The sequence below is a fragment of the Microtus pennsylvanicus genome, chromosome X, assembly GCF_037038515.1.
Source record: "Microtus pennsylvanicus isolate mMicPen1 chromosome X, mMicPen1.hap1, whole genome shotgun sequence".
Taxonomy (NCBI): domain Eukaryota; kingdom Metazoa; phylum Chordata; class Mammalia; order Rodentia; family Cricetidae; genus Microtus; species Microtus pennsylvanicus.
In genome coordinates this window covers 41,368,553-41,395,668 of record NC_134601.1, presented here as the reverse complement: position 1 = coordinate 41,395,668, position 27,116 = coordinate 41,368,553, and the positions used below count along the sequence as shown (strand labels likewise).

General features: G+C 41.8%; 1 protein-coding gene across 20 annotated transcripts in view; it reads left to right on the top strand.

Annotated features, from left to right (window-relative positions):
• Positions 1–27,116, top strand: part of Pak3 (p21 (RAC1) activated kinase 3) — a 250,624-nt gene that overhangs the window by 123,930 nt on the left and 99,578 nt on the right. For 3 of the 20 annotated variants that reach the window (XM_075958636.1, XM_075958623.1, XM_075958625.1), the window contains exons 1-2: positions 15,105–15,370; positions 16,448–16,558. The exons of 9 other annotated variants lie outside the window; for them this stretch is intronic. The gene's annotated coding sequence lies outside the window, so the exon portion shown is untranslated. Of the gene's footprint in view, positions 1–15,080; positions 15,371–16,447; positions 16,559–27,116 lie in introns of those variants that run through there. 8 more of the 20 variants (XM_075958627.1, XM_075958632.1, XM_075958618.1 and 5 more) reach the window with 8 other exon arrangements.

The following is a 27,116-nucleotide window of genomic DNA, read 5'->3' as shown; positions in this document are numbered from 1 at the left end:
TTTTTATTTTTATTTTAAAAATATGTGTGTGTGCCTAAGTGCACGACTGTGGTGCACATGTATAGTTTATGAGCATGTGTGTGTGCATGGCTTATGTTTGGAGGCCATAGGAGGATGTTAGGTGCCCTAGTCTATCACTGTCTGCCTCATATCTTTAGGAAGGCCTCGCACCAATCCTGAAGCAAGCGCCATTGATCCTCTGGGGTCTTCGTCTGTTCTGCCAGTGCTGCAGGTGCACTTATGGTACAGATAACTCTGATTTTTATTTTCTTTTTAGCATGGTTGCTAGAATCTGAACTCAGGTCCCTACACTTGCATAGCAAGTGCTCTTACAGAATCAGTCATCTCTTTGAGAGCCCTCAAAATTTATTTTTGTTTTGTTCTTTGGTTTTTGTCTTAAGATTGAGAAAGAACATGCCATTGGGCGGGTGCGTCAAGGATCTGGGAGTTGTGGAGGGGAACAAATGTGATAATAATGTAGAAAACTCATGAAGGAGAAACAGAGCATTTGAAAAAAATTAAAGAAGATGAAATTAAGCTTTTAGCTAGACTAAGAAAAAAGAGAATATTAACTAAAATTCACAAATAAAAGACGAGTTAAAACTGGTATCACAGAAATATAAAGGATCAGAAGATATACCCTTATATGTCAGGAAGTTGGGTAAGTCAGAACAAATGTGGCCATGTCTAGGTATTTAAAACCTATCACAAAAAGGGAAAGATGAACAAAACAATAATGATAAAGGAGATTGAAAAAGAAATAAAATCTCTGACAAAGGATTTTCCACTTTGATTGATTGAAAGTATTTGTGCTATTTAACTATTCAGAACACCAAATACATTGCACATACTCAATAAGGCTGGTCTGTTGGTGGTAGGTTATCAATCCTAAAAAAGCTTAACTTATTCAGTGAAATTCCTCTCAAGTCTCCAAAGTTACTTTTTTTTTATAAAAATAGGAGAGGGGAATCTTAAAATTTTGATGAGACCATAAAATGAAACAGTCAAAGAATTCTTGATTAAAAAAGAACAGAGATAGAGGCACCAGGCTACCTGATTTAAAAGCATTTTATGAAGCTCTAATAATTAAAACAGCATAGCACTATGAAGTCAAGAAATGAATAAGTATGTTTAAGGAAAATAATTTCAACCAAGATGCCAATAATATATTATATGGAAAGGAAATCTTCTTATGTGACATTGGGAAAGCAGAATATCCACATTTAAAGATGTGCTACTTTGAATAAGAATGAATGGCCTCATAGGCCATTTTTGAATGCTGAGTCACCAGGGAGTGGAACTGCTTGAAAGGATTAGGAGGTATGACCTTGTTGGAAGAAGTATCTCACTTTGAAGTTGAAAAGCCCAGTGCTGCCATGCTCCCTTCCAGCACTATGAAAGTTAGCCAGCAGGAAAGAAGCTTCCAGTTGAGTTCTCCTTTGATTTCTCTATGACCTATTACCAAAGTGTATGATGCTTTCAGTAGTAGGGCCTTACTATCTAGTGCTTCTGAGCACCTAGAAAGAATGGCAATACCTTGTATTATTTTGGAGGTTCCTAGAGTCTCCATGATAATTATTCATAGAGCAGTAACTCACTCCTGGCACTGAGATTTTCAATTAATAGCCTATGGCTTCTGGGAGCAGTAGTATCTACCCATGGAGAATATTCTCATTGAAACTTTTTTAAACTGTATTTTAATTAGCTTATAAATATTTGTTGAGAGAGGGTCTCACATATAGTCCATCCTGGTCTCAAACTGACAGTGCTCCTGCCACTGTCCCCCCAAGTGCAAGAATTTCAGATGTGTGCCACCACATTCAGCTTGCATTTTGAGATCGTATTCAACAACTTCATAGTGTTCCAGTGGAATGGCTGGCTAGTACTTTCGAATATGACCACGAAATGTCCACTATGGGTTGTCATCCTATACTATGTCTGTTCTATATTTCTCACATGCATACTTCCACTGTTTCCAGAAGTATTTGTATTTAAAAGCATCTGAAGGGCTCTTAGAAGCTGGGCCTGTTTGAGTTGATTTGTAGGGAAGCCAGCTTAATGGCATGTCACTCTATCACATGTAACCTAATGTACTTAAAATATTATTGAGTCAGTGGATCTAATGCATTTTCTTACGTCTGTGTTCTTAAAGGGAAGCCGTGAACTGTTAGATGAAATGACACTAATCACGGACTGTAAATGCTCAGTCCCACTTGTGAGTCAGCTTCAGACATGTAACATATAGCCTCTGCATCTTCTGTCTGTGCTGATTTTCATATTGGACGCCAGCTCAAGCTATACATGAGATATTGTTTCTCCTTCAGGTTGCTTCCTTGTGGCCTGCCTTCTTCTCTGTGATGTGGATGGATGGTGTCTGTGGGTGTTTGAAACAAAATGGCCCCCAAAGGGAGTGGCTCTATTAAGATGTGTGGCTGTGTTGGAGTAGGTGTGGAGGAAAGGTGTCACAGTGGGGGCCGGCTTTGAGGTCTCATATATGGTCAAGCTACACCCAGCGTGGTAGTTAGTTCACTTCCTGTTGCCTGTGGAACAAGATGCATAACTCTCAGCTCCTTCTCTAGATACTGCCATGATGATAATGGCCTAAATCTCTGAAACTGAAAGCAGTCAGTCACCTCAATTCAATGTTTTTCTTTATTAGAGCTGCTGAGGTCATGGTGTCTCTTCACAGCAATAGAAATCCTAAGACTGTATCCAAATGTTTTCTAGTTCAGTACAGTAATTGATAAGCACCAGTGTCAAACGTGTGGATTACTCACATTCAAGCCATCTTGGGTTGTCAACTGAGTCCTCCAGTCTCTGTGCCTTTCTGTAAGTTTGTCTTTTTTATTCAGAAATGTTGGAACTATATCCTTTTGTGAAATCAGGGGAGTATGTGGTGTCTTGCATTTTTTATGTGCTTTCTTTATGTCTCTTGGTTCAATAAATTATTTGAAAAAATACTTTCCCCTTCTTTGTGAATTCTGCAAATGATCTATAAAGTAATTGGCCAAGTTCATTTCTCTAGATTCGCCAATATAGAAGCACCATTCACCCAAAATGGGCCAGAAAGAAAGTCCCCATGGAAGAAAATGCATTTGATTTTTAGTATGAACAGGCAGCATCTGATCTATCTGAATTATTCTTGGATGTTATTTTCAAAACAGTTGAAGTTATAGGAAATAGAAAAGGGACCAGTAGGAAGGGAAGAATGATAAGTGTTTGTAATTAGAGGGTAATATTGTCAAAGATCCTTATATACATGCATTAAAATGTAATGAAACCCACTATTTATACAATTAATATGTACTAAAAGTAATCAAGGAAAACTGATTATTTTAAAATGGCAATGCTGTTATAAAAAATAAAGCACTATATCATACCTTATCAAAATCCCCAGGCTGGAAAATAGTTTTTCATTTCAGCCAGTCTGTTTTAATCAGATATCCAAGCATTGAGTTAAAATTGCTATGAGATTATTCCCTGTCCCCACTGTCTCCTCCAGCCTTCTAAATGGGAAGGTATAAAAATTCAGGGCAGCAAAACAGATGATCTAAAACAACAACTAGCCTAGACTACTAATATGGTGAAATTGCAATTAACCAAAGACGAAGGGCCATCAGCTCTGTGAGGCACCTTAAGATGTTCATTTAAGTAAAGTCTTTAGCTTTGTTTCAAGCTTGTTCAAGTTGAAAAAACAATCCTCTATACACATGTCTAAATACCGAAGTCTGCCTTTGGAACGTGTTTTAAGTGCCTGAGTACCCTGACTGGGGTGTACCTGGGAACCAATCCTCTGTAGAGGGCAGAAGGATTTGCTTGGTTGAGGTTTTGTTTGTTGAGACTGCAGTTCACTAAGTAGCCCAGGCTGGCCACAAACCTCCAATCTTCCTGCCTCCACTTCTTAAGTGTTGATGTCAGCAACAGTAGAAATGGAGGCACAGCTCTACACTGCTGCCTCCAGAAACCCAAGGCGGTCCCTTAATCATTTAAGTAGATCCTTGGCTTCATCAAAGAAAGTTTATGAGAGGTACAGAAGCAAAATAAGCCATACCCAAGTCTGTGAATGGGCTTCTCAAAGGGAAGTCACACTTCATTGTCTTTAAAATCATCATATATGGGATTTGGGTGGTTTTTCAAGTTATTACTTACTAAAAAGGGTTACAAAGAGTTTACATGAGATGAGAGGTAGGCCCTTGGCTGTACTTGACAAAAATTACAATTAATAAAGTAAAAGGATAGAGAGATGTAGAAAGTTGGGCTGTCTTAACTGTAATGGTAATTAATACTCTTGTGTGGGATATCTAGAAATATCTGGGGAGTAAAGCCACATTGAGGACCATATAGGTTTAGGCCTTAAGTCTAGTTCGTTACTATTTTATCATAAAACATTACACACACACACACACACACACACAGAGAGAGAGAGAGACAGAGACAGAGACAGAGACAGAGATAGAGAGACAGAGAGAGACAGAGAGAAAGAGAGAGACAGTGAGAGAGACTGGGGGGGAGTCTTATCTGTTGGCAATCTCACAACAAATGCTAATTGGCTGGGAATTCTTGACTCTCAGCTGGTGAGGGGCTTCACCATGACTCTCCAGTGAGGGTCTCCTATGTTCCATATATTTTTCTATCTTTCTGTTCTGCCTAACTGGGTTTATAGGCTTGTGCTATCTCACCCAAGTGCCAAGGATCTTCAGTTGCATCATTTGCCACTTTTCTTCACCAAACCATCTTTTCCATCTTCTTCCTAAATGCCTGCAGTAACACCTACATTTTCAATCTGCACAGTTCATTCTTGGATCTGAGTATCATTGCCTGTTCCAGCAGGATACTCTGCAAACAAGCAGATGCCAGCAAAAACAAGTAACGAAAACTCAAAGACTGTACCCAAAAAAGTCAATCGTGTTGCCTCCCTCCCAGATCCAGAAGAGAGTAGCCATTCATTGGTGTTTTTGATATCTGAAAATTGTCCCTGATACGAGGAACAGAACGTTGAAAGAAAGGACACATTTATTATCAGTAAGACCAGTTTAATGTTTTAGGGAGTAAGTCTATTGTGTCAGTTTCATAAACAGTACAAAGACGAGATAAATGTTCTTAGTTGGAGTGGGTTGTGGAAAGGGGAAGAGAGAAAAAAGAGACACATTCTTAAAATGAGGAATATACTGAAGCAATTTTTAAAATGAGTCTAGGTGGTTTAGATTTTACTAGAAAAATCTAAGAAGGAAAAGGAAGAAATTTTCGTTTATTTTTGAGATTATCATTTATTTCCAGTTTCTCCTCTCCCTTCCCTCCCTACAAAGCTTCCCATACAACCCTCCGAGCTCTCCTTCAAATCCAGTCTCTTCTTTTCATCAACTGTTATTGCATGCATATTCGTATTTGTATATATTTATATATTCCCAAACCTGTTGAGTCTATATAATGTTACTTGTATGCATGTTTTCAGGGCTCACAATTTGGCACTAGACAAACCAGTCAGTGGTGTGTTCTTTCCTGGGGAGGGCCACCTCTCCTACTCCCAGCTTTTCTCCTTTGCCTGTAGGGTTGTGTAGAGCTGAGGCCTAGTAAGCTTTTCCTCATTCAGTTTAGCATGTTTCTTAGCGTCCTCCTTCAGAAAGGAGGAAATTTGAAAGCTATGTGGACTATAGAATGGTATATTTTCAGAGGTGTCCCGCCCTTTGAGTCAGATTTTAATACAGCGGGGAATGAGTGACAAACGCTTAGTGCCTCTCCTCTTATGGGAGGGAGAATGGCTTCTCTGTCTTTCTCCTAAGAACTGAATTAGGGACTGTGCACTTTCAATTGGACAAAGCTGTGTGAGGAGTGCTTTCTAGCCTTACAAGGGTGGTGAAAATTAAAAAGGGTCAAAGACAATCCTAAGATTAGTGAGAAAGTACACCCTTTCTACCTCCTGCCATCCACCAATCTCGTTTACAAAGACGCCCCACGTCTTTCAAAAGAGACCCGCAAATTACCATGGAAATCTGCCCCAACAGGCTGTGCTCCAGTCCGAGGAAGAGCCTTTGTTCACAGGGGTATGGGGGGCCCGGCACTGCACCATAGTGAACACTGTTAAGCCTCACTAATTCCCTGAAAAGGGGAAAGGCCAATCTTGATTTGTAAGAAGCTTGAATTTGAAAATATGCTAAAAGAAATGCCATGTTATTATTTCTAAAAAACCCGCAGTCAAACTGCTGGCTGCAGTCTGTGCATTGAGCTGCGGAGACTCTTAAGGCTCAGAACAAACAGATAAGGGCTGCAATTAGCATATTGGTCATTTGAATGCAAAGTGCACTTAGAAGGGCGCTTAAAAACCATAAGTTAGCACACTCCCCGAGCAGGCTGTCACTTTCCTATGTATATAATATTAACTTGCCTAGCTACATGCCCTATTTCGCTTTTGGCAGTAAACTTTAGACTAGGAAGTCAGATCTGCTAAATTTCCCATATTAGCAGCAGGAATGGACAAGGAATGTAGAAATCTCAGGGATATGGTGAGTTACTTGAAAAATCACCATGTTTATCTTTGAAATTTCTATCTAATCCTTAAAAGTCACCAGTTGCTTGCTAGTTACTATTTACTGAATAGATAATGTATGCCTTTGAGTGATTAAAAAAGGTGGGGGGGCATGCAAACTGAATGCCCCTCCTCCACAAGCGACCTCATAAATGGAAAGACATTTGGCTGTAAGTTCCTGCTTTGTAGCAAAATAAGGATTGATCATGATGTACAACAGGTGCTTAATTATACAGAACACCAGCACATTGAAATCACCATCAATTAAACACATCTGTGATGGTCAGCCAGCGCTGCCTGTGTAATTATTAACTTTGTTGTAAAATACATATTTGAGATCACTTGATTTGAAGTGGGACTGAATTATGTTTAGGAAGAGGGAACTGAAAGATGAATACAACTCGGATTTTATTCCAGTATTCAATGTTGCCATCACATTGCTAAGGACATAGAAGAAAAATGTGGTATGCGTTTCCAAGTTCAACAAGCTGTATGGTAGACTCAGTAAAGAAAAAGCTGTTGAAACCTCAGAGAAGGAGGAATTTAAATGCCTGCCTCTTGAGAAAATTTCCCCATTCTGCTTCGTGGCCCTGTAAAAGTCAGATACACCAAAAGGGAGATAGGGAGAGATTACCCATGAACCTCTTAGAGGAAAGATCAATCATCCTTAAGCAATGAAATCCCTAATGTAATGGTTCCCAAATTTTGCTGCACATTAGAATCTGAGAAGATTAGAACCTGAGGGGATTTTTAAAAGCCCAGATGCTCAGATATATGCCATTAAATTAAATGAGAGCGTTTAGTTATAGGGCCCAGGCAACAGCATTTTAGAAAGGTAATTTCTCCTGCATAACGAAGTTGAGAACCAGCCCCAGTAACACCTTTTGTTTTTATGAGCATTTATGTTAATCTTTCCAATTACCCTAAGAAAGAGGATTATATTTCACAGATGAGGAAAAGTTCAAAGGGGCCAAATATGTTGTCCGGGCTCTTAAAATTACAACACAATGAAACTGGAATTTGAATGCAGCAATTTAATTACAGAGTCGGCATGCTGAAATTTTATGCAGTACTGCTACTCTCCAGACCTTTGTCCTCATATCCAGCAGGAAGAGAACAATCCCGTGACAGTGGACTGAGAATTCAGTAGGCATCAGCTATATAAATCACAGTTTTAGTCATACTGTGTGCTCCTAGGTAGAGGCAAGGAAATACAGCTAACTTCTGATAAGACTAATAACTCCAGTTTGGTTGTCACTTCATTTGCTTTGCTGAAGCTTTCTTAGCCTCAAAGTAGCAGAGACAAGACTATAGTTGGACAGAATTAAATTTATTGTGTGACTTAGCCACTAAGCATCTTCAGCCATAAATACCAATAGCAAAGCAAGTCTGGAATCACTGGTAGGACGGTAGTAGTTACCGAAGGGAGGCGTGCTAGGTAGCCTTAGGAGACAGTGCTCTTTCCATATAGTTATAGCTGGCTTTATGTGTCAATCAATGCTGCCTCTCTGATTAATGGCAGAACTATATATTTTTAAACCATGCTGATTTCTGTCCTTACAATCCCAGGCAGACTTATACTATTTCAGGTTTTTGTCCTGTTCAAATTAGGTGGGCCTGAGAGACACGTTGACATTCACATAACCCATGGACAGATTTATCGATTGCTAGATGAGTTGATAAAATACTTGATATTATCAAAATGAGTTGATGAAAAAACACATAAGAGGAAATGTCAACAGTGATAAAATCTGAATAAGGTTAATGTTTGAGTTATTAGTGTTAGACCAACCAACATCAATTTCTATATTTTAAATATTCTATAAATCAAATATCAGAGAACATTTGGTCAAGGGCACATGGGGCCTCTGGTATTTTTTGTAATTTCCTGTGATCCCTACACAATTTCAAATATTTAATCAAGCCATGAAAGTCTAGGATAATTTTGATATTTCTTTAAATAACACCTTACGGAGCTCCGGCCATAACTCAGTTGCTAGAGTGCTTTTCTGTTAAACATGGTGCTCTGAATTCCATTTCCAGCAATGCATGCAGCAGAAATTCAACACTTGGGAGGTGGAGGCTAGAGAATCAGAAATCCAAGGATACCCTCAGATGTGTACAGAACTTGAGCCCAGTCTGGGCCACACAGGACCCTGGTGTACATAAATAAAAGCACTTTTCCAAAGTAGTCTCACTTCCTTTTCTTCCACAAATAGTCTGAAACTGGGTATACCAATGCTCTTTTAGATAGGTCCCTGGATTGACCTCTTGCATGCAGTAGTGTTGTCCATGTGTCATGACTAGCAGGTGCAGATCTCTAAGGGCTTATAGCTATGGGAGCAGTTTGTTTGCCAGATGAGCATAGTCTCATCATATGCATTACAGATTAGCAGATAAGCAGGGCGGGGAGAGTAGAAGGAAAGCCATGGGGTATGAACATCAAAACATTTGAAGGAACAGAATGGCTTGGTCAAAACAACACTTGAGCATAAGAGAAGATGAACCGGGGCTGGAGTACGACAGTCTAGATACGATTTTCTGCTCACTAAAATCAAGAGCTGTGGGTTTGCCTTGCAGGCTCTATATCAGTATTATTAGCAGTTCCCTACCTGAGTGTGTATCTTCTCTCTCAAACTAAATTCCAAATGCCCTAATAAGATGGTCCAAGTTTAGTTCACTCGTGTAATTTTTGTGACTCTTAGATGTATGCCTTATTATACTTGCTAGGTATTCAGTAAATGTCTCCCAGGCATGACTGATAAAATACAAAAAATGCAACTGGTTTCCCCTTTCTAAATTATCTGGAGCTCAAATGTAACATAGGGTAGGGGTTTGTGTTCAGGAAAATAGAAGTAGCAGGTAAAAAATAACATACATACCAACACCAACCCTGAGCTCCCTTTGCATTTGGTTTTGGTGACAAGTTTTAGCAATGTCCTTTCCATCTTGAAACCCGGGCCATGCCCATGACGGATGGGTACCTTTTGAAGACAATGCACCTATCTCTAATGAATTTGACATTCTGCTTGCTCACTTCTGCCTCTGGCTTTACTGGAAACTTGCAAAGATGTTTTCCTTCTTCACCACTTGTTTCTCAGGACTCTGATTTACAACAGCGTGTAGATTCAGGAGGGACCTGGCAGTGATGGATAAGGAACTATTTAAAGAGTACATTGTCTCCCAGATTTGGGAGGCATACTTTATCTGAAGGAGTAGACACCAGTTTACCTATTGATGAGTATTCTCCTTCCACTGTTCATCATTTCAGATGATTGGGTGTGGGGATGGGGGTACTTCTGTTCCTGATAACCTTATTATGTGTTTATCAGGAGCAGACACTACCCAGGTTGTCACGACAACCAGCAATGATTCAAAGCTTCCCTGAAAGGTCTGTATCTCTGGCAAATAATCAGCCTTTAGCTCTCAGCAGATGCTGAACTGAGCAACCAATCACAGGTGAGCTGAGAAAACATGACATCATAGTCCGGCTGGTCCAAAAAATTAATTTTTGTTTTTTAATTTTTTTTCATTGCTTCATTGTCCCCTAGATTTCTAGATCTCTCTCTCTCTCTCTCTCTCTCTCTCTCTCTCTCTCTCTCTCTCTCTCTCTCTCTTTTTCTCTCTCTCTCTCCCTCTCTCTCCCTTCCTTCTCCTCCCTCACTCCTCCTTCTCCCCCTCCGATGACTCTCCACCTCTTCCCACTTCCTCCTTCTCTCCTTTCCCTCCCTCTCTCTCTGCTCTCCCAAAGGGAGAATGCAAGCAAGTACACACATATACACCACAAATCCCTCACAAACTACAACAGAACCCAAGTTTTTCACTTGCAATTCACTCTACAGTTTAACTTAGGTTCTCCAAGTGCAGTGATTGGGAGTGCGAGGGAAAGGAATGCATAATGTGATTTTTTGGGAGGAGAAAAGTCAAACAGAGCATTGGCTCAATTAATTAACGTGGTTGGATATGTAGGACCATAGTGGAGGCAAAGGTAATTAACACCAAGTCAAAGAAGAGAAACTTCCTCCTTCTCTTATTAATTCACTCCAAGCCGCCTGAATTTCATAGTCGTCTACGTTTCCTCCACTGGCTCCCTCACAAAGGGAGGAGGGCAGAGGCAGTGAACTTTTGAATCCTCTCAGGTTCTGCAAGGCAGGCCTCTAGTGTGAGCAAATTATAAAAAACAAAGGTTAGGACCGACCTTCTGTTCCCAAATGCATATTTAGGAATGACGTGTAAGTGTGGCCTCATCAAATTGATTAAGGAGGTGTGTGTTTCTGAAATCCATTAGGTTTGCTTTTATGTCATTAGCCATTTGCATTCATACAACAGTTCAGAGATAGGCAAAGTAAGTTTGACGGAGGAGAAAACTAAAACCTGGGGAAATTGGAATCTTGTTCAAGGGTTTGTGTAACTCTGCCCTCAGGAAGATGCTGAGGATTCTCTCTACCTCACAGTCTCTGGTTTCTCAGACTCACCTCTTGACATGTCTAAACTCCCTGTATTTTTCTTGCATGCAATCAACAAAACAACCTGCTGCAGGAGAGCTGCAGCTACTAATAATGGGGGCAGGGAGGCAAGCAGAAAGAAGGTCAGCTTTAGCGACTACCATATACAGCAATACTCAGACACTCTTCCTAGCTAATGCTGCACACCATTTACTGAGCAAGCTTGGTTAGGAGGGTAGAATATAGAAGTCCATCTAAAACAACAACAAAAAAAATAAAAGATTAAGAAGATGAAGAAAGAAAAAGAGAGAAGGAAACAGAAAAGGAAAGTGAGAAGGGGAGGGAGAGAGAAAAATTCTACATTGAAGCACTGTAAGTTGAAGATTGTTTAAAGAAAACACACATACATATATGTCATAATTTACCTCATTTATGCCTACAGTCACCCTGTGTTTGCTGTATGTAATTCCAATGTAAACACACACACACACACACACAATTTTTAACAACCATAAAATTAAAGCATCCATATTGTCCTGCAATTGTATTTTACTCAAAAACGTGTCGAGGCATGCTTCTTATTTTAGCTTATAGGAAGCCACCTGGTAATTTTTATGTGGTGTATAATATTTTAAAATATGTGTATGATATAATTGGACTATTTTCTTTTTAGAGTCTGAGGTTTTAGGAAATGATGGTTATCTCTAGTACCTTGGTGTTGGTGATAATCTCGAGACTTCATATGTATCTCCAGAGTCGTGCAGCTATGATATTTTTGACCTGTGCATCCTCTTCCAATGCATTCAGACTTTGAATGAGAAGTTAAAAAAATTCAAGAACAGCTACAGCTGTAGCACACACGTGTAATCCCAGCACTTGGGGGGGCAGCAGCAGGAGCCTAGAGGATTAAGGAGGCGGTTTGAGGTCATTTTCAAGTAAGAGAATCTGACTGGAGAAAACAGAAACAGCAGCAACAACAAAAACAAGCAACAGCAACAAAAACCAATGAACTCCTATGGAGGGACATTTAGGTTCCCTTTTATGTGACATTTATGCTCTTACATTAGAGCAAACAATGAATATTATTGAGCATATCTTGGTATGTTGTCATGAAGATATCTTTAAGCATTTTCTTTGATTTAGGATTGATAGGTCCAATGACATGAAATTATAAATTTGGTAAAAATTAGCAACTCGTCAGCCGCATCAGTGCTATGGTATATGAATATGAGACTGTGCAATGTTTCTTTTGTGTTGTTGATTTGTTTTTTTGAGACAGGGTTTCTCTGTCACTTTGGAGCCTGTCCTGGAACTTGCTGTGTAGAGCAGGCTGGCCTTGAACTCACAGAGATCCGCCTGCCTCTGCCTCCAGAGTGCTGGGATTAAAGGCATGCGCCATTGCTGCCCAGCCTGCAATATTTCTTTCGTCTAGGCTTTGAATATAAAGTAAACACTCCATGTCCTCCATTCCCATCATGCTCTCAAATTGCCTTATACTGTGATCTAAAGGACCTGGAAGTCAGTGCCCTGGTGACTTCAAAGCCCTGGGATTTTACTGTTCATTCTATGACATTCAGATCATAATGCTTGCTGAAGTGAACTGTTGCGGTTATTGTGGTCATTGAATGATCTGAGAAGTGAATGGGGGTGGAAAGGGGATAGTTGGGGCTGGGAGAAGGAGAGGGAACTGGAGCTAGTAGGTCAATTTTTTAAAAAAATTAAATCAAAAAGCTCTGGAAAAATGGTGAGATACAAAGGAGGTTTGTAATCTGAGAAACATGATACAAATTCTAATGGTTCTCAAGGTTGTATTTTTGAGCCAGAGAACATCCAAGCAAGGAAGGAACAGATAGTGGGAGTTTGGAAGAGAAAGTTGCACACAGACAAAATATTAAGCTTGTATAGTTTAAAGTCCTTTCCTTCCTCTATATTCTTGGAGAATAAGCCACACTGGTAGCAAAGACTATCTTTGGGTATCAAGAATAACACAGGTTAATACCTTTTTACATGGGGACCCAAGTCTTTCATGCTGGGTGTAGAGTCTTGTTTGAATGACATTACTGTGCTTCAGTTTGTCAAGTACCTAAAAGGATTTTGCCCCCATTTACACACACATGTGCACGCGCGTGCACGCACACGCTCACACACAAAAAGAGTGAGGAAATCACTGGGGAAAGAATAAATACACACATGAAACGTTTAAATAACCATGTGAAGTGACTATATAAATAGCTCCAAGTTATACCTGAGGTATATGTGGGGATTAGAGTGAAATCAAATACCTTTTAATTACAATTGAAATCAATACCCCAGAAACCATAGCTGAATCATTACCAGGAAAATCCAGTTATGCTTCTTTTTTTTTTAAAGTATTTGGGTTTAAAGTAACCCAAATAAAAGCAATTTACAATAAGATGCGTTACCATTAAGCAAATGACATTTAGATCAGTATTTTTTAGATTACTTCCACCATTATGTATAAAAAAATCAATGTGATGTAGTTACTTTTTTAACCCCAAAGTTAATTACAAAGGTATCTGTAAAGTCATTGTAAGCAGAAGCATCCTGATTTCAATCTATTAAGCAAGAATGAGAGAGTGTGCGTGTTGCATTAGAAGGCAACCACCAGGATGTGTTTTAAAAGCTATTTTAAAACACCCCATTTTTAAACAGCACTTATCTTGTGTAGTTTTTCCTTATAAATTCAGTGCATATTTCCACAGCCATTAATGCCCTGCTTAATTTTTATTAAGCATTCACTTCAGCATATTAGAAAATCCATGGGCTGTGTATTCAGATTTAGATACAAATTCCTGCTCTACTACTTTCTACAGTCTTCATAGAATACTTACATACGCATACATACATATTTTTATTGAAGGAAAATGCGGCAACACCATCCTGGTGTAAATTACTGAGTCTCCGTCTTAGTCTTCCCTGTTTTGTCGTAGGTTAGTCATTGTTCTTTCAGTGCCTGATCTTAGTCAAAATGAATCAATAACCCCGCCCCCAACACACACACCTTTCTAGGGTTGTCTCTGGTTAATCCAGAGATCTTTTGTGTGATTTTTCCTCAGAGGATGTGGGAAAAACATGAAAAGTAAGTCTTGGTGTTAAAATGCATTGTTTAGTCATTGTGAAGGAATGAGGTTCTCATGCAGTGTTCAGAAAATCAAATCAAAAGGACATTGGGTATAGTTATCCTTTATTCTGGCCTTTCATTTTTGTGAAAATACATTTACCTTTATTTTTTAAAAGAAGTTCAAAAGTAGAAAAGAAAATCGCCTCTAAACCCCACCACTTTAACCTAACCATTAAGATTTTGCCCTCTCCTCTTCTGTGTTTGGGAGGCATATTTTACATCGTCATAACTCGAACATACAGAGTATTGAGCAGTCTGTTGTCTCATTGCAGAGATATGGCATACTTTATATAATCTGCCAAAATTTTAAGAAGGGTGGATTTGGGAGTAGGAAGTGAAGATTTGTGAAGGTAGATTTGAAACTATTTAGGACACCTGTCAAAATCTGAACCTTCTGGTAAAGATGAGAGAAATCGTTAAAGATGTTAGGGAAAACGTGAACAAGGGGAGCGATGTGAAATCAACGCACTCAACTGGAAGTAAAAGAATTATTTCTTTTGTATAATGCCACCTGTTTTGAAACGTACCTCCCATGTGTAGAAAACTATTTTCCCTGTCTAATTTCACCTCCACATCTCTCCCTCTTAGTTTTCTATGTCACCTACTAGGCTGACAGGTGGTGTCCCAAATCCAAACCATTTCCTCCAAAAAGCCTGCTCCTGTCGATGGATTCCCTGGCCTGGAAATTTATCTCGAAGTCTAGTGTTCTTAAGGCTGGCAAGCAAGAAAGATGCATGAAACGTCCCCTCCTCACTCTTGCCTGGTGCCTCTTTCTCGATGGCTCCACCTTCCTCTATAGACAATCCCGACAGTGTAGAAGTTTCCATCTCCTTTCCCTCTCCTTTCTCCCCCTTTCACTTTCTCCCCCCTCCTAGGGCGCTTCCTGCCTGGAAACAAAAGATTGGTCCCCAGTAGCCCACTCAGGGCGATTTTACTTTCATGCTCACCATCTGATTGGCCTAGGTACGGTGCAGAGCCCAGGTGACGTCATAGTAAAGAAGAGCTAGGGAGCGGTTGCTGAGCAGAGGGGTTCTGTAGCAGGCGGGCAGCTGTGGCTGCACAGTCTGGGGTCTTACACTGGGGGCTGCAGCTTTTCCCCTCTGGGAGTGAGTGCACTGGGCGAGAGAAGAGCCGTGTGGGGGGGAGCCGGCTGGGCCCCGGGCTGCGGCTGCGGCCGTTGGGCTGCAGCTCCCCAGCCCAACTGTCAGCGTGCTTGGAGGTACTGGAAAGGTCTTGGCAGGGTGGCTGGACCCTTGGCAGGTAAATCTTGTGACTTCTGTACTGTACGGGGTTAGCTCGGGGTTGGGGAGGCTCCTGGGCAGATGTTCCTTCCTGTGTCCCCCTCCTGCTCCTGATGCGCCCCAGCTTTGACTCTCTTACATGGCAACCGTGCCCAAGCTGTGGGACCCAGCTCCCAGCGCTTGATGGGGTTTGCCTAGGCAGATGAGTGGGTGTGTCCGGGCTGGTCCTCAAGGACCCAGGCTTCTTCCCTTGGCTAAAGCCAGGATTAGTTTATTGGGGCTTGGGCCGCATGGGGCAAAATCCGCCCTGAAAGCTGTGTCAGACTGTAATTCTCCTACCTTCTACCCCCATCCCAGCCACAGTGTTGACAGCAGCCCTCTAGAGAAGGGGAGGGGGTGTGGCCGCAGTCTGGCCAAGTCCGCATCAGAACTACCCAACTGAAACATAAAAGTACCAATTTTCTTAAAAAGAGCCTTCCTTTCTTTTATTTTTTTCTTTATCCCCCTCCCCTTTTCACATGGGGGGATGGTAATAACAGGAGGACTCTTTTTTTCTTCTTTTTCTGTGGGGACTGAATGGATTCAATAAGGTCCTTAGAAAAGGCTGGCGTCCCCTGTTGGCCCCTGTCTTTGTCTGGGGAGTAGGGTCATTGGGTTTACTGCTTCCTCCCTTTCGTGTCCCTTTTGGCTCCGAGGAGACACTGCCCTCAGTTTGTAATTGGCATACTTCTGAGTGAACATGACATTTTAGATTTTGGCTCTGGTAGGCTTTTCCTTTCCTTAGGTGGTGGTTGAATGGCAGGGTGAGGGTTGGGCGGGGGTTGTAGGTGGTTCTTCCCCAAGGAGGGAACTGGGGGGCTCCATTGGATTTTGTTAGTTTGTTTTTTGGTCCCATCTCCCATAATCCATTCCAGATTATAGACTTGAGGTTTCTGGGCTGTATGGGCCATAGAAGCAGAGAGAAAGGTGAGTGGCTTGGCTTTGGGAAGCATGATGGGGGTGGTTGCAGTATACTATATTTTGAAAAAAAGATGGCTTTCCCCAGGGAAGCCCTTAGCCATGTTAGTTTTGCTCCCCTCACCACATGGTTTTTCAGACTCAAATCCAGGCCAACTGTATGGTTGTCTGAGGTGTTGGAACAGAAGGAGGTGCATTCCTGTTGGCGACAGCACTGTGGCCCTGTTCTGGAATGAGCCAGGTCTAAAAGGTCAGTGTGGTTTTCAGTGGGCCATTTGTAAAATTATAATTGGGCACGATGTGTGATTTGGCACTTGAGCTTCCAATCAGGGGCACCTTTGGGTAAAGGGGCTCACCGTGGAAGTAATGGGTGATTAATAGGCTGGCACCTGGGAAGAGAGCCAACTAGCCCTCTTTTTCGGGATACAAATGTCGTGTCCACACAACACACAACATGAAAAGAGTCTGGGAGGTGTGCTGGGCTAAAGCTGACTGCTGGTAATCAAGAATCCAGAGAGACCACGGATGTGAAGAGGCTCGTTCTTTAAGTCTTCTAGCAGACAACTTGTGGTAAGAGCACAAGCAAAGGGCCACGACATGCATGAACATCCTGATCATTCCTACAGGTTATGGGTTTACTTATTAGTTGGTTGGGTTGGTGGGTGGTTGATTTTTTTTTTCCCGTTCAAACGTGAAAGTGGCATACAGAGCAGACGAATTTGCTCTGCGTTTGGAGAAGGCTGGGTAGTAGATTTGATGAGAGAAACGGGAAATGGCTGCAGAGTGGAAGGGGTTTGCTGGCAGAGATTCTGCTATTGTGAAGTCGGACTAAGTACCAAGTCAAAGTGAATGACGAATACTGAAGAAATAAAATCTAGAAATTAGACTGAATAGGCTGGAGCTAATGGTGTAGGTAGGAGAGCGCTATAGAAGATGCAAAAAGACCAGTATCTTCCTAAGAGCCCAGGAGTCCCGGTTTCCCTGGTGACATGGTAACAGAAAAGTTTTGGTAGTCAAGACAGCAGTGACTCAATCAAGGATTCTTTGGGGCTTCTAGCAGTTTAGGGAATCAATAGCATTCCCAGCTGTATAACCCCTTTTTAGGAACCAGAAACTTTAACCAAAGGAATGATAAGAAACTTGATGAGCAGCGGTATAAAAAAAATCAGTTCTTTCCTTTTAGATAAAGGGAAGGGACTAGGAGTGGGTGAAGGCTAGAGAGGAGAGCAGGGGAGCTATAACCCGAGACTGGAGTCTGACTGCTTTATATGGGTGAATTAGACCCAGGTTTGAGTCAAAAGAGAATCCGTGAGGGGGGGAGGGGGAGGTGGGATGGGGGAGCCTTGTGTCCACTAAGGACAGCAGAAAACTGTTACCCTGGAAGGTAAGTGTGGCTTTCCAGGCTTCTGGAGGGCAGCTTAAGTCTTAGCTGGGCACCTTTCCCCGACCCCACACACACCCACAACCACACCTGTCAGAAGCTAGGCAGTTCCTTTTGCAAGGCCAGGGTAGACTTCCAGGCCAAATCCCCACTAAATAGCTTTGCCAGCAGGGGGCGGAAAGGTAACTGTAGTGGCGTGGAGAACCCAAGTCCTCCATTTCAGGTGTGAAGCCCAAGCCTCGGATCAACAATCATACATTTACAGTCTGATTCAGCAGTACCAGAACTAAGTGAACCTCCACGTCAGTGTGTTTCCATTTCTCCCCAGAAATGTGGCACTGCCTACTGCACTCTGCAGCGTAGAAGGTACAAGCATTTGCTTGTGATGACTTGAGTCACTAATACTCACAGCCTAACCGGGAGTTTAATTGGAAATGTTAATCAATGCAATAGATCCGTGTCTGATTTGCACATTCGGTCAATTATCTGCACGTTGGAACAATCTGTGCTGCACCCAGGGGATGCAACGAGGGGGTAAAACGGTGCAGCTCCAGATGGGACTGGGGGTGGGAAGCAAAATAAGGCAAGTGGACCTTGAAAACCAAGAAGAAATGATCAATTTCCTGATGGAAAAAAGAGTCATCTCCAACATATTTTCACAGAGAGGCTGGATCATGAAGTGGTTGGTTCAGAAGCTCGCAGAGCTGATGGGGGAGGCAAGGTTTTCTGTGGGTTAGAAGGGGGTGGATCTAGAGGGAAAAAATCTTTTTGTGGAGTGGGCAGGGTGGAAGCTGGGACAGCATGAACCTCGGAAATCAGAAATCAGGCTGAATGCGTGTGGTACTCGGTGCCCGTTTCCTTGACCTCCAAATGACGGAATTAGACTGGGTGTTCTCTAATCTGGTGGGAACATTACGACGTGGACCATTTTGTACTTGATAGTTAAGATAGCCACTAAAGCACAAGCCCTCCTGCAACAAAAGAAAATAGCCCGTCGTTAGCAGTTTCCGTTGTGTATGCGCTCCAGTTTAGGAAAAGCCAATGCAAAAGAGATACCCACACGTTTCATCTTTTAGCCACATGGCTTCACTTTTATTTCATGTGAATGGGGAGCGTGCAGAGAAGGAGAAGCCCAAATCTGTATTTTCTGGGTTACCTATAAGCCCGGGAAAAGCTCTGTGTGGTAGTTTTCATAGCCAGATCAAAGGGGGGCACTGTGACTCTCTACTATTTTAACTACTGAATGCAGTCCCAAAACAGAAAGGTTTTTTGGTGAAGATAATTATAAAAGGGGGTGGGGGGCTGGCTTGGCACAAGGCAGCTTCTTTTCCGTCATCTCTAGCAGAGCCATGAGAAGTATTTGGAATTCTGCACCCTCAACAGAACACTGTCTCTGACAGCACAATATCGCCCCCTAGTGACTATACTTGAGGCACATTTTCTCAGCTTCCCATTGCGATCCCACGATCCAGCCTGGAAACCAGTACTCTGAAGCAGCTCTTAACAAGCCTGGCAAGCAAAGGCACACTCCTTCTATAAAGATTGAAGGAGGCTCCCTTCATAGCATTCTTCTCCAGTATGAGCAGATTTAGAGAGAGGGGCATCACTCTCTTCTCCCTTGCACTTTATCTTCTTTGGGTCTGAAGAAGGATCCAGGAGCTTTCCCCAGAAATCTTTAACGCTGCATAAGACGTTTGCCATGAATGATTCTGTGGAAGAGGGCACAATTGTCACAAATTCCCTTGATCTCCACCCCAAGGTGATAGTTTTAGTCCTCATACAGAGATTCTAGGGGTAATAAAGCTAAAATGCAGCAAAGAAAGAGAAGTTAGGTATGTATAAGATGTATGCATTCATATCTGCCCAGCTTTCAACAAGAGACTGAGCTACAGGAAGAAAGCAAAGGCTGTGTAAATGCACCGTATACTACAGCTATACAACACTCACCACTCAGTACAGATGTATATGACATGGTATAGACATACATGCTGCACACCACAAATTAGACATATGGCATGTGTACGTGCATGTAGCATTCATGGTAGAGATATAATCATATGTAACACATTACAGAAATATAGTGCATATACAATAACATACTGACAAGATAAGTGTACATGACATGATATAAACACAGCACTGCACATATAACACAGTGCAAGTTCAGGACAAATACAACATAGTATAGATGTAACAAATCATATACACATACACATATTATAACACTACAAGGAATAGCACAGATATACATGACCCATAATATACCTCCAGTATGCAAGGGAATTGCTTCTGTGCTGGCTTAAGATACACCATTGGTGGGTTCAAGGCAAACTGCCATGAAGTTACTGTTTGATGTTCCATATGAAGGTATGTGGGAAAAGTGAAGCATGCTGAAGGAAAACTTAGAAACATAAGAAATTTTGGTTAGAACAGGCTAATGCACATGCACACACACAAACACACGCGTGCGCATGCACACACATACACACACCCGACCCTCCTCAAACCTTGACCCTTCTGGAGTTCTGACAGTTCTTACCACCTCACCTCTCCTCACCTTCTTGCAAAGTGAGTTCCTGCAGAGAGGGAGGGGGCGGCATCACTCAGTCATGCAGTGGGAGGGATTTAGATAGCTACTAAGGGAATACACATGGATGCTACAGATTCTAGGGGACAATTGTGATCTAGAATCTGTACCAGAGGAAGAGGCAAGCCCAGGGCATGGCATATCCCTTATGCCTAAGAGGTGGAATTGGAGATCATGGGACTTTTCTTGGCTTCCCAAGACTTCAATTTTGCTTTTTCTTTAAATACCCATCAATGTATTTCATTGGGTTAGAGCTCCCTATTCTATTGTCCTCTAATAACGGAGCGCTAGCCTCGATCATGCTCTATCTGAATCTGCATGCAGTTGCTGCTTTCTTTGCAGGGTCAATGTGGTTGTGGGATGGGGTGTTTGTGAGAAGTACATAGAGGTTGCAGGACTTGGAGTCCTAAAATCAGCCTTTCCCTGGGGAGCCTCAAGTGATTGGAAAATGCAGAAGTTGAGAGTTTAAAGGGACCCTATCTCTGGCAGAAGGAATAACTGGATGGTAGAGTGACTGACTAGCATGCAAGACACCATGGTTCCGGTTACCGTCTCCAGGATGAGATGGGGGAGGAGGGAGGAAAGGAGGAAAGAGAGAATCAGGTTTCTATCACAATTAGATATAGAAAGCTCTGTGGGGCAAGCAAGGTAAATAGTCATCAAAATAAAACAAATAGTTTATATCCTCTTGGGGAAATTTGGCAAAAGCTGTGGGGAGGCATTTCTTTGATTAAGACGGGCTAGAGGATTCAGTTAAGATCATCAGCGGTTTAGAACCTCCACAGGTGTGAGGCAAAAAGAAACTCAGAGTATTCTTGCCTAAGCGACTCTCTCTCTCCAGATACCCACCCAAAGAAAGAGGTTGGTGAGCAAAGGAGTGGAAATGGGGGTAGAGACTCAGGATCGAGTGATGAAAGTACGGAATCATAGTGGTACTTCGCCAGGCAACACAGATTTTCTCAAGTGGGTGTTATCTCTGTACGCCAGATTGTGCCATCTCTGATAAGTATACAAATTTACCCCTGATTCTGAAAGTCATGTAGATTCTTCACATGCATCTTATTTGACTTAGCCCCCCTAACACTTGTCCACAAGGACTAAGGAAGCTTTTATAGCTGACAAAAAGTGAGAAGGTCCAGCAGGGTGAGAGAGCAAGCATTGATTATTAATCTGTCCTCCCATCTCTCAACCCTCAGTTCAGTACCGTTTCCAAAATCCTCCAGAAAAATATGTGATCACACTTCCTACCTCTCTGATTCACTAGTCTTCTTAAATGATTTTCTGAAATATCCCACTCTCTCTCTGTGTTTGTGTATGTGTCTCTCTGTGTGTGTGTAACATATATGGGGGCGGGGGATAGGATGAGGGAGTAGTAACCGGTGTAGAAAGGATTCTTTCTCCCCGAAAGTGCTTTTCTCAGTATGGTCCCCCAAGAAAGAGAAACCCACTAAGCCCTGGCGTCTCCTGGGAGCTGGTGTGCACAGTACCAAGTCAGTCAGAGCTGAAGCCAGCATAGCCTCTTCTCAAGAGCAACACTCACCTGGGTTGAGACCCTGTGGTGGTGGCTGTGTGAGGTGAGTGAAGGATTTCAGGGCGTGCAGTGAGGGATATTTGAATCCCAGATAAATGTTGCCTTTTATCTGAGCTCAGGACCCACCAGTTAGGCCCGAGGACATAACCCTACTTTCTGGGGTGTGCAGTCTGTTATAGCTGTCCCTTGTCTCTTTGTTTCTTCATCTCTAATATTGAAATGACAGCCTTGACCTACATTCTGAGGTGGGGAGGAGAAACACGGTTAGGAGTCATTGCCGAGTCCTTTGCAAATGTCAAGCACCATCTAAGAGCATCGGTGCACCACAGAAAACGCTTCCCGTCAAGCTGTCATTTCTTTTTCTTCTTTCCTGATATCTCAGTGGCATTTCAGCCACATGCCACAAACCCTCCAATCAGTTTCTGTGGTTTCCACTGCCCCATAATCTTAATTTCGTTTCGTATTCAAATGTATTCCCAACCCACTCTTCCTTGCTTCTGGGACTGGCAGGCTCAGCTAAAATCTTGTGGCACCTTCTCTCTACCTTCCCACCTAACAAGGCAGCAAAAGCATGCTCCCTCTCCCAGCTCTCTGGCATGAGTTTGTGGCATGCATTGCTTTTCTCTCATCATAAATCATTCTTGAAGAGTTTCTGGAGCATTTCTCTGATCAGATAAACTGCATTATCAAGGCAGGCCTGTAGTCTTACACGTCTTTACCATGCTTGACAAGTGGCCACCAGTTCCCCAGCAGCTTTGCACACTGGACCTGTCTTTCTTTCACTGCACCTGCCTGTCACCAGCCCTTCTCTCCGTCTGCCTCTCAGACAGTCACAGTAGTCACTCTGTCGCCTTTTCCATCTGCCCTTCTATGTTAGACCCTGCAGCCTTGTTGCCTATTAATGACTTCTTGTCCCTGAGTCTCTCTGTCTGGTTCACTGTCTGCCTCTTTGTCAGCTGCTTAGGCATCTCTACTGTTGCCCAAGTCAACAACTCCCTCCAAAGAATTTCAACAGGACAAAGAATATGCAACCCAACTCTCTTTCACTCTGAGCATACCTTGGGCCTAGACGATGGCAAGACTGCATCTCAGCAGCAGGTGTTTGTGTGATGCCTTCTCATTAAAGGAAAGCACCAGAGTTTCGGCTGTCGAACTGAAGGTATGAAATTACAGCTTTGCCCGTTCTGATGCATTCAACTTTCTGGAGATGGTCTCGTCCGAGATCCTCTGTAGACTTTGACAGAAGGTAATTAGGACTGACGAAAATAAGAAGTGTGCCTGGGGATGTCTCCTGGGTTTTCTGTGACAGCTACCATAATAAATTTTATATACTCCCTACTGTTACCAACTCTGAGCTAAGCACTTTAGATAGATGATACCCTTTGCTTCAGCATTAACATGGCAAGGTAGGTGTTTTCTCAACTAGCTCATGCTCCCATTTCTGTTTCTGAATCTACAAGTGATATTAGCTTGGGTTAGTTATTTTTATCAGTGCCAAGATAGAGGTTTAGAGGGGCTCAGTAACGTGCCTAGAACTAGAACAACACTGTTGTTTCGGGAGGAAAGATATTTCCTGGTGAGTTTCCTAGACTTCAGTGTTATTCATACTCACCCAGTCCCTTTTCTCCCCCAGGCTCACCCTTATGTATCGTTCTCACCTCCTCGCTCTCACATATAACCATACTGCAAATCATATACACAGCTGAATACCCATATTCATGTATTCATATTTTCATTATGAGACACATACACCTTATACCCCACTCAAATGCTCTGACCCACTCACGCCTTTGTACCCTTTCTTAACGTTTTTGCACACGTTTATATTCACTTGCAGTATAGAGGATATAATCACTCATACCCACTAACACACCTATGTGGCCAGGCATACCCTAACTTCCCCTTTGCCCAACTCAAACTTCTCTTCCCAGTCACAGACATATACAACACATCAGTTTCACAAAGTGTGATATGTTTGCACTGATATTATCACTTATCACAGCCACACACAGCTCAGTGACACCCAGGTGCACACACGTCCTCATCTAATTCATGTGTACAGATGATAGCAATATGGACGATAGCTCGTCCGCTCCCTCTTGTGTATTTTTGAACTATTGCACTCTCTTCCCTGCACTATTGTGCTGGTAGTTATGCTTTTGTTCACATGCACAGCCCCGAAGCCATCCTCCATCCCTCATCATGTTTGTAGAGAATCCTATTAGACACAGAGGCAGGCATTTTGACACACATCATCACACTTACCCTCTCTTTTCACACTGACATCTAGTCATCCAGCTCAATACTATACCTTCAGACACACACATGACCTGAAATACAATTATACACAAATTAATTTTATAAACACAGCCATTTCACTTGACGTCATCATTTTTTCCCTTTATGAAGTCACTAATGTACAAATATGCTCCCACAGACACACATTGGCATACACATATTCTAATTCATTACTCATACAAAATTCATAAATACAGTCACACTTAATGAACAGTCATGTTCATTCACATACTGACACCAATGTATTTTCAGATCTTCACTTTTGCTTTCGGAACCACACACTCCAAATTAGACATTGCCATTCATTCTTACGGACACATAAAACCCCTCCCTTACATTCTTACATGTATACCATCTTGCATGCCAATCCCAATTCAGAACACCGCACATTTTAGCACAAACACTGTTATACTTACCACACACACTGGCATTTTTATACATTTCCATTCTACTAATCTCATCTGGATAGACCCCACTCACATTATTACATACCTTTATACCAGTGTACACGTAGTGACATGCACTGAGTTTCTAGTCACTAATATGCATCTTATTGGTACACACCAAAATGGGGTAAATTGTTTCTATTGCAGTAATTAATTCACATAGATGCATGTCTATACCCACACAAGTGGCTGCTAACACCATGCATGACAGGCTTTACTGGTGTTTACACTCATTCAGGTATTCATCCTACCACATTCTCACATTGACTTAACACTTACTCATTTTGATCCATATGCCTGAGAAGTCACAGAATTTCTGTCAACTACACCATACCTTCAGCTTCTTGCATGGGTACATTGCCAATATATATTTTCATATTAGCGCTAACCTGTATTTCCTCTCCAAGATGAGCACCTTGACTTACATCTATCTACATTGATTCACATATGCTGGTAGTGATCCACACTTATGTGTAACTGCATATATATTTTCTGAAAGTCTTATATGTGTTTGCAAACTGCCATTTTTGTAGTTGCACGCTTTCTTAATGATGTATACTCTAAGAAAACACTAACCAATCCCGTGTAACAGTGGTGAGGGATTAACGTATCTCATTTCTCTCCTTGGGGGAGGGTAAGAGAGCAATCTATTTCCTTAAGACTGTGCCACAAATAATAACACATCTATGGTTTTATGTTTCTGACATAAAATTGCCTGTTGGTTATTCACATGGAAAGGGCAGGTCTGCTCCATTTAGGCATCCCATATCTACCTCCCACACATTGATGCTTTGTTAACCGAGAACATGACATTCAACAAAGGAAAAGAAGGTAATTTTCTCTTTTGAAGCCCATACCCACACTCAGAACTGGGTTTTATTCTTTCCCTGATCACCCTCTTTTGATTAACTCGCACTTAAAATGTATGTTAAAAATACATCTTACTAAACTCAACCTCTGCTTCATTAAAAAAAGAAGAAAAAGGAAAGGTTAATGAGCTAGCTGGATGATAAAATACATTTCTACTGTGAGTGTGCACACACGTATGCAGACCGCACTGAAATTTCAACAGTTGTTACTAACGAGTCTCCAGAGGAGATTTCTCTGTAGGCGTAGGCAAAGAGAAACTGATGGAAGTTCCTTGCACTCCAGACAGACTACAGAATTTCTTCCAAGAGAGTCAAAAGCAACACAATCCCAGGAGTGAGCGAGTGAAAGATGAACTTGAACCTAGAGATTTACAAACACAAGTGCACCCCCGCAGTAAACTTTTTGGCACATGGCTTTCTCCACTGTAGTCTTTCTGAAGTGAAAGTGAGAGTAAAATAATGTTTACACCACCACTTGATATGGTGGAGAACACAAGTGAGTGTGTAAAATAATGTCTTCTTCATGCCATAAAGAAGAGCCTTCATTCAGGATCATCATTCAATTCTGATTCCATCATTAGGTTGAAAATGTCTTTGATAGCAGTAACTCCATCATACTTTTCATTTACAAATTCCTACTGGCAGGAGGCTAAACCTAGAAGAACCACTTCTGTGACCCAATTAAGGAACTAAAAGGAGAAGCTAGGCATCTGTCAGTAAGATCTAGGCTCTCCATCTTCCTCATCTTAGAATTCTGATAGTGTGTCAGATCAGAGTATCATCTGGCTCTTTGTGTTTTCAGGCCCACAGAGAGATTCAAATGGGTGAAGGACACATACTGTGCCTTTGAGTGATTTCTTTTCTTTTGTGTGAGAAAAGATTAAGTCCATGAATTAGTCATTAAAAAGACAGAGGTCTTGAAACTTGGCATCAGAGGTATCTTTATTGTATCTTCGAGTGCTCTTCAGGTTGCAAAGGACTGAAAGGCCAAGAAATGGTTGGGAACTGTAGAAAGGATTCAAAGAAGCCACTTGCCAAAATCAACTTTCTCATAGACATCTTGCTCAATACTGGGCTGTGCCATCTTTCCAGAAGATTGTGTAACAGAGCCCTGTGTCACTGGGCCTAAAGTAGAGAGAGAGCTACAAACCTTAATGAGAACATTGTACTTGATCAAGATTAAGCCACCACCTCCTTTCGGAGACAGCTTTTAAGAAACAGTCTGGCAATTTTATATTTATTTGATTGTTTATTGTTGGTACCTGAAATTGACCATAGGCAATTTATACAATATATGGGATGAGCAGACGTTCTAAGAAGGGAAACTAAGCTCCAGCCTGGACTCACATGAATCTCATGAGAATTCCTAAGGGAGAAGTTTGCCACTCCAGAATTTACATGATAGTTTAGACCTCAAAATCTTTGTAGTCTGTTTCTCTATTATAATGAAGGCACCACCTTAGGAGTCAGTAAGACAAACATTGGAATCCGTGTTCAGCTACTTTCTAGCTGTGTAACCTAATTTGAGTACTAACTCTGCTCCTAAGACTCAGTGTCCTTATCTGTTAAATGGATTTCTTATGAAGATGAAAGAAGCTACTTTAAGGAAATAGTTCAATGTTTGCCCAATAGTAAACATATGGATGACAGATGCTATTATTATCTCTGCACTGCCTTTGAAAGGCACTATCAAAGG